The sequence below is a fragment of the Muscardinus avellanarius genome, assembly GCF_963383645.1.
Source record: "Muscardinus avellanarius genome assembly, chromosome: 16".
Taxonomy (NCBI): domain Eukaryota; kingdom Metazoa; phylum Chordata; class Mammalia; order Rodentia; family Gliridae; genus Muscardinus; species Muscardinus avellanarius.
Genome location: NC_137802.1, coordinates 31,539,827 through 31,552,178, shown reverse-complemented (window position 1 = coordinate 31,552,178; position 12,352 = coordinate 31,539,827).

Genomic DNA, 12,352 nt, shown 5'->3' with positions numbered 1-12,352 from the left:
GGGCCTATGTAGCTGAGGCTGTCTGCGAACCATGATTCTCCTGTCTCAGCATCCCAAATGCTGGAATTGCAAGCATGTGCCACCACACCCAGGTAACGATGCCTTTTAATAAGCATGGAAATAAGTAAGTAAATAAATAAATAAATAAATAAGGGGGTAACATAGCCAGGTGCTGTGGTGCATGCCTGTAATTCTAGTCACTGGGAGGCTGAGACAGGAGGATGCAGGAGACAGGAGGATACCAACCTTCACAACTTAGTGAGACCCTGTTTTAAAATTTAAAAGTGGGAAACCAGGCATGGTGTCACATGCTTGTCATTCCAGCACTTGGGAGGCTGAGACAGGAGGATCACAGAGGTTCAAAGCCAGTCTCAGCTACTTAATGAGGATTTCAGCAACTTAGTGAGACCCTGTTTCCAAATAAAGTATAAAATAGGTCTGAGAGTATAGCCCAGAGGTAGAAAAGCCCCCAGGTTCCATTCCCAGTACCACACACACAAAAAAATTAAAAGTGGGGGAGCTTAGCCAGGCGTAGTGCCTCATGCTTCGAATCCTAGCATTAGGAAGGCTGAGACTGGAGGATTGCGGTTAGTGGACAGGCTCAGCTACTTAGTGAGGCCCTTTGCAACTTAGTGACCTGTTTCAAAATAAAGAATAAAAAATAGGCAGAGGGTGTATCTCGAGGTCAAATGCTCCTAGGTTCCAGTCCCAGACCCACAAAAAGGGGGCGGGGAGCTGAGGATGTAGCTTGGAGATAGAATGCTGCTGATTTCAATTCCTAGTACAAAAAGAAAAGAAGGCAATGTAATATTATCATGTCAGTTTCAGAAATGGAGAAAGGAAAATAAAGTTTTAAAATAATCTCATTAACAAAGCATTACAATTTCTCAATTTTGCTTATTTCCAACAGTTGTTGATATGAAAAATACTTTTACATAGTTATGATCAAGTTGTAAAATCAACTTTATATCCTGTTTGTGTATTTTGGATTTGACTTTTTTACGTAAGGAATTGCTATAGACTGTATTATTATTTCTAATAATTCATTCTTTTTTTATATCTATGCCCTTGGTAGTTGCTAACTTTAGAGCTACAGATATTTTCTTTTCCTTGTGATGTGGGCTTGGTCATGTGACTTGATTTGGCAAAGGAAATGTTAGTAGTTGTGAAGCTGTACCTATGTATTTAGCATTGAATTTTCTCTCTTAGGGTTCTGATATTTTTGTATAAGGAGCATGGCGTGGGCGCCCCATCAGTCACCAAGGACTGAGAGACATAGAAAGTCAACATTAACTCCGCTCAAGCCCTGGAGCCAAGTTCAATAAGTTGCAACTTGATCACTCAAAATCCAGCTGGCTTGGTGCCAGGCATGGTGGCACACGCTTGTAATCCCAGCATTCAGGAGGCTCAGACAAGAGGATCGCGGTTCGTGGACAGCCTCAGCTACCTAGGCTCTTTGCAACTAAGTGAGACCCTGTTTCAAAATAAAGAATAAAAACTAGGGCTGAGGATGTAGCTCGAAGGTAGAATGTCCCTGGGTTCCATCCCCAGTTACCACACACACACACACACACACACACACACACACACACACACACACTATAATCATCATCATCATCATCATCATCATCATCATCATCCAGCTGACCTGAAAAATGTATGAATGGGAATAAATGTTTATTATTTTGTGACTGAGCCTTTGAGGTGTTTGTTTAGTAGCAGTCGTTGACTAATGTCAGCATCTCTCTGTGTTGTGAAATGGTCTCCAAAATTATCATTTTTTAGTGGTTGTGCAACATCCTAGCCAGATCATAAAATTCCAGTAATCACTCACTTACTATTTTATTAGCAGTGTCACATTATTAAAATTAAATCAGGTAGCTGGGTGTGGTGGTGCATGCTTGAAATCCCAGCATTTGGGAGGCTGAGACTGGAGGATCGTGGCGTGGACAGCCTCAGGTACTTAGCAAGGCCCTTTGCAACTCAGTGAGACCCTGTTTCAAAAAATAAAAAAAGACTAAAAAATAGGGCTGGGGGTGTAGCTTGAAAGTACAATGCCCCTGGGTTCCATCCCCTGTTCTGCAGGGGGGAAAAAATAGGGCTGAGGATGCAGCTCAATCGTAGAATGCCCCTGGGTTCCATCACCAGTACCGAAAAGAAAAAAGAAAAAAGCTGAGCATAGTAGCTCAAGCTTGTAATCCCAGCATTTGGGTGGCTGGGACAGGAGAATTGCGGTTCACAGACAGCCTTACCTACTTAGTGAGGGTCTCTGAAACTCAGAGAGACCCTGTTCCAAAATAAAGAATAAAAATAGGGCTGGAGGTGTAGCTCAGAGGTAGAATGCACCTGGGTTCCATCCCCAGTACCACAACAAAGAAAAAAAAAATTAAACCAGGTTTGGCACATGGTGCATGTCTGTAATCTTAGTACTTGGGAGGCTGAGAGAGGAAGATTGCAGATTTGAGCCTAGGCTCAGCTGAGCAAGATCCTGTCCCAAAATTATAAAGTGCAAGAGTGTAATTTAAAGGTAAAATATCCCTGAGTCAATTCCCAGTACTACCAAATAAAAATAATAATAATAATAACAACAACAACAACAACAAATAAATAAAATTAAAACTGATACATGAGCATTCATAAATCCCCCAGAAATGAGATTTCTGGATCAAATGTGTGGCCTAAACAAAAGAATCACTTTATTTGATAGGAAATGCATAGAAAACCCAGTCACTAGCCGAGTAAGTCACAGGCTTATAATCCCAGTACTTGGGAGGCTGACATAGGAGGATTGCAGGTTCACAGCCAGCCTCAGCTATTTAAATAAAAAATTGGACTGGGGGTGTAGCTTAGAGGTAGTATGACCCTGGGTTTAATCCCCAGCAACACACACACACACACACACACACACACACACACACACACACAGAAAAAAATGCTTACATCTACTTCTGTGTGTGTGTGTGTGTGTGTGTGTGTGTGTTTGTGTAGTACTGGGGGTGGAATGGAAATCTAGGGGCTTTCCTACTTCCGTGCTATACTCCCAGACCTATTTTATACTTTAGTTGGAAACAGGGTCTCGCTAAGTTGCTGAGAGCCTCTCTAAGTAGCTGAGGGTGGCTTCGAACCTGCGTGATCCTCCTGTCTCCGCCTCCCAAGCGCGGGGATTGCAAGTGTGCGCCACCACGCCCGGCTCTTACGTCTATTTCTGATGACAAAAATAGGTTCTCATATCTCAGAAACAAGGGACTCTACAGAGAAGTGTGGTGAGGAAAACCAAAGCTCATCAGCCTAGCCCAGGACTCAGAGGAAGAAATAACCTGGAGACATGCCGATGAGAGCACAACTTACGTAACTTTGACAATAAATAAGAAAAACCTCTTGAAACTGACAACAGAGTACAAGTCTCAGACCAAAAAAAAAAAAAAAAAAATGTCCCTGGCCATAAACAGGACTTTATTTATTTAATCTTTTTAAGAGAAACTGAGGTGGAGAATCCCAGATAAGAAGAAAGGAGAGAGTGTGGAGGTAAAATGAGATATGTAAAAAGGAGCTGCCCTAGTTCCCCAAGATCTGGGGCAGGCTGAATATCAAATCATGTTCATAAAGCTTCAATTTGAAATAAGTACACAGTTTATAACAACTATGTGTCACTCATTATTTATTAAGATCTCACTTGGTAAATATAGCCAGCTACATTATGACAGATGATTTGCATACATTCTCACAACGCTATAATATACATATATACACATTGTCTTCATTTTATAAATGATAAAACTGAGTCACACAGAACTTAACTTTCTCGAAGTCATATTTCCATTAAGTGAGCAAGCTAGTTAAATATAACTTTTTTTTTTCGGTATTGGAAATGGAACCCAGGGCATTCTACCTCCGAGCGACATCCCCAGACCAATTTTTTATTCTTTATTTTGAAACAGGGTCTCACTGCGTTGCAAAGGGCTTCACTAAGTAGCTGAGGCTGTTCTCTAACCACCATACTCCTGTCTCAGGCTCCCAAATGCTGAGATTACAAGTGTGCAAAACCACACCCAGTGAAATATAACATTTAAATAGGATCATGTTTAGCCAGGTGCGGTGGCGCACGCTTGTAATCCCCGCGCTTGGGAGGCTGAGACAGGAGGATCGCGCAGGTTCGAAGCCAGCCTCAGCTACTTAGTGAGGCTCTCAGAAACTTAGTGAGACCCTGTTTCCAAATAAAAATATAAAATGGGTCTGGGAGTATAGCCTGGAGGTAGAAAGCCTCTGGGTTCCACCCCCAGGAGCACCAAAAATAAATAAATAAATAAATAAATAAATAGGATCATGTTTAAATATAACATTTAAACTGCACACGGTGGCACACACCTGTAATCTTAGTACTTGGGAGGCTGAGACAGTAGGATCCCAAGTTTGACACCAGCCTCAGACAACTTAATGAGACTTTTAGCAATCTAACTAAAGCTAGTTTCAAAACAAAAACCTAATATAGGGCTGAGAGTGTAGCTCGGAGGTAGAACACACTTGGGTTAAATCCCAGCACCTAAATAAATAAATAAATAAATAAATAAACAAACAAACAAACAAACACATAAATAAAGTTGTGTCACAAATCTGTAATTCCAGTACTTGGGAGGCTAAGACAGAAGGATTGCAGGTTTGAGACCAGCTTCAGCAATTTAGCGAGATTCTGAGCAACTTAGTGAGACCCTGTTTCAAAACAAAAGACAAAAAAAAAGGACAATTTTTTTAATGGCTAGGGCTAGAAAACTTAGAGGTAGAATGCCTTCGGATTCAATCTCTAGCACCACAGAAATAAGTAAATAATCATAAAATCCTCGGCTTGGTAATCTCAACTCTGAGAATTTATAATATTCCAAAAATATTCTCTGGAGTATCTTGGAGCCTCCAGAGTAAATAAAGACTACTTCTGTTTGCATCAGCCCTGGCAAGTTCTCATCCCTGGAGCTCATTAGCCTCCATTGCAAATGAAAACAGCTGAACAGTCTATATTTTTCCTGTGGTTAGCATCTGTTCAGTCCTCACAGAGCTTTCTGACCATTCTGGGCAAATGTGAATTTCTTTTTGTTTTTTGTTTTTTGCGGGTCTGGGGATGAAACCCAGGGGCATCTGACCTCTGAACTATACCGCCCCTGCCTTGTTTTTTATTCTTTATTTTGAAACAGGGTCTCACTAAGTTACAGAGGGCCTCACTGAGTAGCTGAGGCTGTCCGCGAGCCGGGATCCTCTGGTCTCAGCCTCCCAAATGCTGGGATTAAAAGCGCGGGCCACCACGCCCGGCTAACTGTGAATTTCTTGATCTACGAAGCTCAGGATGAGTCTCTGGTCCTACTCCTGACCTGTCCAATGTCAGGACCTTCCAACAGGATCTGCCGGATCTCCTCTACAGCTGCTCTGTTTTGCAAACTTAGAGGCATTTCCTGTGGTTTAGAATGTAAAGTTCCACTCTCTTTCCTCTAAAATACCTTAGAAATATAGGTTTGATGTTGTAGCAGATCTTGCTGGTTAACAAATGAAATGGGCATTTAGAGAGCTCCAAGGCGGTCGAACTGGATCCCTCTGAATCCACCTCTTCCACACGGGGAAGTGGAGACCCTTGGCTGCCTCAGGACTGACAGGTCAGTCCTCAATTTGGTTCCTTTTTGCCTTGACCTAAAACAGAAGTGAAATATGAGGAATTAAAACAAGGCTATAGGGATGCAGTGGTACACGCCTATAATCCCAGCACTCGGGAGGCTGATACAGGAGAGTCACAGGTTCAAGGCCACCACATGGTAACTTAGCGAGATAAGTTTCAAAATAAATCATAAAATAGGGCTGGGGGTGTAGCTCAGAGGTAGAATGCCCCTGAGTTCAACCCCCAGTACCATGAAGATAAACAAATAAATAAAAAATAAAGCATAGGCATCATATATTTTCTCTTATTATTATTATTTAGTACATCAGAATTATCTTGGCCATTTGCATTTAAACTTTGCCTCATTTCTGCTTTAGTTGGAGGAGACTGTCTTTTTCACCTCTCTGTGCAGTAAGAGACTTGGCCAGGTAGACAGGACAAACCCCGCAAGTCAAAATACCTTGACGGCTCCACTCCCATCGCCTCTGCTATATAGGACATAGCTAAGATACACTAAGTGCTTACTACGTGCCTGACATTGTAAAAATGATTTTAACTCTATCTTTTGATCTCCAGTCAACCTTGGCCTATGTATAGTAGTCCTAGGTAAGCCAGAGTAAGTTATTATTAAAAGCTTGAGTCTTAAGGTCAGATTGACCCTGGCCTTGAATTCCAACTCTATTGTTCTTTTTTTATTTTAGTACTAGGGATTGAACCATGGAGTTTTCTATCTCCAGCTATGACCCCAGCCATTTTTTAAATTTTGAAACAGGATCTTACTGTGTTACTGTGGGTCTTGCTAAGTTGCTGAGGCTGGCCTTGGACCAGTGATAAACATGTGACCCCCCCCTCTCTCAATCTCCCAAATTGGATTACAGGTTGTGTGTCACCATGCTTTTGCAACTCTGTTCTTACTTGGCTGGATGACTTTGGGCAGATTACCTAAGACTCCATTTTGTATGTGTAAAATAGAGATCAAAATTCATACTTGTTCTTGAAAATGACAAGGATTGAAATAAATACTACATTTAAATAAAGCCTGGTGTGTAGAAAACTACTTTAATAATTGAGAAAGCTGTGACTTAAAAAGACAAATGCTTTAGCCAGGAGTGGTGGCACACGCTTGTAATCCCAGCATTAGGGAGGCTGAGACAGGAGGACTGTGGTTCATGGACAGCCTCAGCTACTTAGTGAGGCTCTCCACAACTTAGTGAGATCCTATTTCAAATTAAGAATAAAAAATAAATAAATAAAGCCAGGCATGGTGGTGTACACTTGTAATCCCAGCATTTGGGAGTCTGAGACCAGAGGATTGGGGTTCACAGACACCTTCAGCTACTTAGTGAGGTCCTCTGCCACTGAGACTCTGTTTCAAAATAAAGAATAAAAAATTGGGCAGGGGGTGTAGCTTGGAGGTCAAATGCCTCTGGGTTCCATCACAGACACCCTCCCCCCCCAAAAAAAAAAAATATATATATATATATAGGCCACGGTGTGTAGTTTAGAGGTCGAATGCCCCTGGGTTCCATATCCAGACCTGCAAAAAAATAATAATAAATAAAACAAAAAAAGGCAAAAATTTTACCAAAGATCACTAACCTAGTAAGAATTAATCCTGGCTCCAAACCCATGCCTCTCTGACTGCAAAGTCCACAATAAAGCAGACGTGGTGGCATATACTTGTAATGCCAGTACTTGGAAGGCTGAGACAGGAATATCCCAGGTTCAAGGCCAGCCTCAGTTACTTGAGAAGCTCTCTGCCACTTAGTGAGACACTGATTCAAACTAAAGAAAAAAAAAAAAAATAGAGCCAGGTGTGGTGGTGCATCCCAGTACTTGGGAGGCTGAGATAGGAGGATCACAGTTCTTGGCCAGCCTTATCTACTTAGTGAGGCCTTGTTTCAAAATAAAGAATAAAAATTAGGACTGAGGGCATAGCTCGCAGGTAGAATGCCCCTGAGTTCAATCCCCAGTACCGCAAAATAAATTAAATAAATAAATAAATAACAGAGCTGGGGGTGTAACTCAGAGGTAGAATGCCCCTGGATTCAATCCCCAGTGACACACACATACACACACACACATACGTACACACACACACACACACACAGTCAATGTTAGTCTGACTCGTCTTCCATCCTATACAACAAAGTAGAAGGCAAGAGTCGCCACATTGACGGTAATTTATTTGACTTTATGTTGACATTAGGATTGTATACACTTAGCACATTTGTGACCTTAACCAACTTTGTTATAATTAGTTTAAAATTTGTATGCAAAATTAATGCAATAGTGCAAGTGAATTACAAAACAGGAAATATTTAGAGAAAAGCATTTTCTACACTAAGAAACTAAAAGATAATAATTTTCATTAGAAGATCTATATAATGACATTGCAGAAATATTAAAAAATAGAGAGCCACAATAGAAAACTCATCCCCTTCCTTACCGCCGCACGCGCAGCTGTTTTGTATTTTTGCTTATTCATTTCCATTGTTAGTCGACCCACAGATACTCTTTCCCAGAGTTGTAATCGTGGGGTACATTCCATTTTGTGTCCTGTCTAGGTTCATTGTCTGGGTAGCTCCTGCCCACTCTGCACCCTCCCCAGTGGTAGCCCAGGCATTTTTCTTTTTTCTTTTTTTGTACTGGGGATTGAACCCGGGGGCATTCTACCTCCAAGCTACACCCCCACCCCTATTTTGTATTCTTTATTTTGAAACAGGATCTCACTGAGTTGCAGCAGGCCTCACTATGTAGCCGAGGCTGGCCTTGAACGTAAGCTCCTCCTGTCTCAACCTCCCAAGTACTAGGAGTACAGGTGTGCACCACTATACCCGGCTACGCCCCGGCATTTTTCATGTGGTGGTTTAGGGAAGAGATGGCTCTTGCTGGTGCCACAGGGAGGGGCAGTTCTCCGTGCAGTAGGATTACTTGCCTTCCATCTGCTTGCCTGGTGCAGTCCAAACTCATACCTAAGGAGAGGAAGCCGGTAATAGAGTAAAAGATGACAAAGCTCTTCATCAACTCCAAAAACATGGAAACAAGGTAGGATCCAAGCATCTTAACAGACTCTGAACCAAAACATGGAAGCACCCTTCTCCCTAGCTCCCCGCAAGTTCCTGGCTGTGAGGAGTGGGTGCTGCACGTGGCCGTGCCCTCCGTGAGGAGTGACACTTACTGGCACTGGACCCAAGAGGGCCCTAAAACAAGTCTCTGCTTGCCCAAAGGTGACAAAATATGGCAGAACGTGCCACTCCTAAATGTGGCATTTTGGCGTTATTTTGCCCAAAAGGCACTTGAAATGACAGTGGATAGAGGAAGGGCATTCTAAATCTTTTTTTCTTCCTGAAAACAAGAAAGAAAAGATCCCATGTGAAAGACACCCTCCCTGTACAAAAGAAATATTCTTTGATGAAAGTCACATCTAAGAGAATTTGTACAGACCTTTTTAACTTCTTTCTTTCTTTTAGAAGTTAGGATTTATTTATTTGTGTGTGCGTGTGGTGCTGGGGATGAAATCCAGGGGCCTTCTACCTCTGGGCTACATTCCCAGACCTATTTTATATTTTATTTGGACACAGGGTCTCAGTAAGTTACTGAGAGCCTCACTAAGTAGCTGAGGCTGGCTTCGAACCTGTGTGTTCAGCCTCCTAAAAGCTGGGATTACAAGCATGAGCCACCATCCCTGGCTTTTTTGTTGTTGTTTTCAGTATTTTTTTTTAAAGAGGGTGCTAGGGATTGAACCCTGGGTATGCTAAACCTGTGTTCTATCAATGAGCTACAACTCTAGCTCCAAAATCATTCTTTTTTATTTTTATTTCTCCTGGTACTAGGGATTGAATCCAGGGATATTCTACCTCTGAGTTACTCCCCAAGCCCCTTTTATTTTATTTTTTTTATTTTGAAACGGGGTCTTGCTAATTTTCTGAGGCTGGCCTGGAACCTGTAATACTGCTGTCTCAGCCTCCCAAACACTGGGATGACAGGCATGTGCCCTCATGCCAGGCTTAAAATCATTCTTATGGAGCCGGGCATGGTGGCACATGCTTGTCATCCCAGTACCTGGGAGGCTGAAACAGGAGGATCGCGCAGGTTCAAAGTGAGCCTCAGCTACTTAGTGAGGCTCTCAGCAACTTAGTGAGACCCTGCTTCCAAATAAAATATAAAATATGTCTGGGAGTGTAGCCTGGAGTGTCAAGGCCCCTGGATTTCATCCCTAGCAACACACACACACACACACACACACACACACACACACACACACACGCACACACACGCACACACACACTCATTCTTATCTTCCCTTGCCTCCACACAATTTAATTATGCTTTAGTGGTTTTCACTCTTTGTTCAACCTACTATAGAAGCACTTAGGTTATACTACTTTCATTCTTCATTTTCCAATGGGGGCTTCCAAATAGGCCGAGGGTGGGGATTAGCTAAGTAATAGAGCACATGTCTGAGGCCTGGGGTTCCTTCCCCTGCACTGCAAAGAAAAAAAAGAATCTGTATGCTTTGTTTTTTCTTGTTAATTTGTGACATGTCAATGTGGCCTCCCCTACAGCTTCTAGTAATTGTTAAGTTTTTTAGGCGCAAATAAAAAAGGCGAAAGAGACCAGTGTTCCAAAAGAAAAGAATTTTAATACGGTCTTCACTGGGGGATCAGAGCTGGACCGCTCCTGAAGACCTCCAAGCTCCTCCAAGGCTGGAAAGGAAATGTCCTTCCTTTTAAAGTTTATGTCTTGTGGGTGGGGTTACGCGTGGGAACTCCGCCCCTCTCGCGATATTGCCCAGCAGAGTCTCCTCCTTTTCTAAGGTCCCGCCTGCGGGACCCAACCTGTCAGTAATGAGGATGCAATTCTAAAATAATAGAATGTCCTTCTTGCTCCAAAAGCCTGTGAATGGGATTTCCTAGGACAGCAGACAAAAAAACCAGCACATGTCTGTCATTCTAGTACTTGTCTTAGCCTCTAAGACAGGAGAATGTTAGGTTCAAGGCCAGAGACCCTGTTTCAAAATAAAAAAATAAAGTAAGGTTGGGCATGGTGGTGCATGCTTATAACCCCAGTATTTGGGAGGCTGAGACAGGAGAATCATAGGTTCACCGCCATGGTGTCTCAGCTACTTAGTGAGGTCCTCTGCAACTTAGTTGTTATGGTGTGAGGTGGAGCTGTAGGTTTCGTTCTTAGCTAACTTTAGAAGAAAAAAAAAATAGCCAGAACTGTTCTGATGTAAACTTAAGCAATTTTTATTATTAAAAAGGTAGAAAGAAGGGACAGACCATTAAAGCACTACATCAGAGGGACGTGGTAGAGTGCCTTAAAGGTAAGACACTGGCTGGGCGTTGTGGCACACGCTTGTAATCCCCGCGCTTGGGAGGCAGAGATAGGAGGATTAATATAAAAATATAAAAATAGGTCTGGGAGTGTAGCCCGGGGGTATAAGGGTTTCCAGGAACCCCAGTACCACCAAAAAATAAGTAAATACATACATAAATAAGGTAAGACACTGAAGTTTTTTTTTAAATATAGAACAGTTCTTATAAAGATTATCTCCCATCTATGCTTAACCAATAGTCTTTCTGACCCGACATAAGTGTGGATCTGTCCATTAATTTCAGTATAAACCTTTTGATATGATTATGAGGATTCACTCTCTTACATCTTGTTTAGTCTTTCCATTTGCTCCTGACCCAGTGCAGGTGTAGGCCCGCCCCTATCTCCAGTGCAAGCCCAAGTCATTGTTAAGACTACATGTGTTACTTGATTATCAAAGTCAGGGGTCACATGATATCTGCCTTCTTTGAGGAAGGCCTGTAGCATCCTCTGGCATTCTTGGGGAGTTTTAGCCTATCCATTAGAAGTTATTTATTATGTAAACTTGTTTTTAAAAATATAAAGGTCCTGGACTACAACTCTTTATGTTCTTGTTAATCACTTTTTGTCCAGGAACTCTGCACAGTAAGAGCTGCCTCCCTTCCCTGCCTGAGTGCCTGCGCAGCACCCAAGCTCTGACTACTTTTTACATTTGAGATTAATACCAAAGCAATTTCCCAATACATTTTATAATTAGTACCAAAGCCATTTCCTAATACCGGCACATGCGTGAGACTCTGTTTCAAAATAAAGAAAAATAGAGCCAGGCGTGGTGGCGCACACTTGTAATCCCTGCCTTTGGGAGGCTGAGACAGGAGGATTGCACAGGTTCAAAGCCAGCCTCAGGTACTTAGTGAGGCTCTCAGCAACTTAGTGAGACCCTGTTTCCAAACAAAATATAAAATAGGTCTGGGAGTGTACCCCAGAGGTAGAAAGCCCCTGGGTTCCACCCCCAGTACCATCACCAAAAAAAAAAAAAAAGAAAAAAAAAAGAAAAAAGAAAGAAAGAAAAGTGGGACTGTGAGTGTAGCTCAGAAGTAGAATGCCCTGGGCTCAATCTCTACTACTGAAAATCATTAAAAAATAAATAAACAATAAAATAGGACTGGTGGCACAACTCAGTGGTAGAATACTCCTGGGTAAAATCTCTGGTACCACCCACACCAAAAAAAAAAAAAAAAAGGAAGAAGAGAGCTGTACCTGGTGACACATGCCTATAATCACACTTTTTGGGAGGCTGAGAAAGGAAGATGGTGTACCCGGCATGGTGGCCCAAGCTTGTAATCCCAGTACTTTCAAGGCCGAGACAGGAGGATCATAGGTTCACAGCCAGCCTCA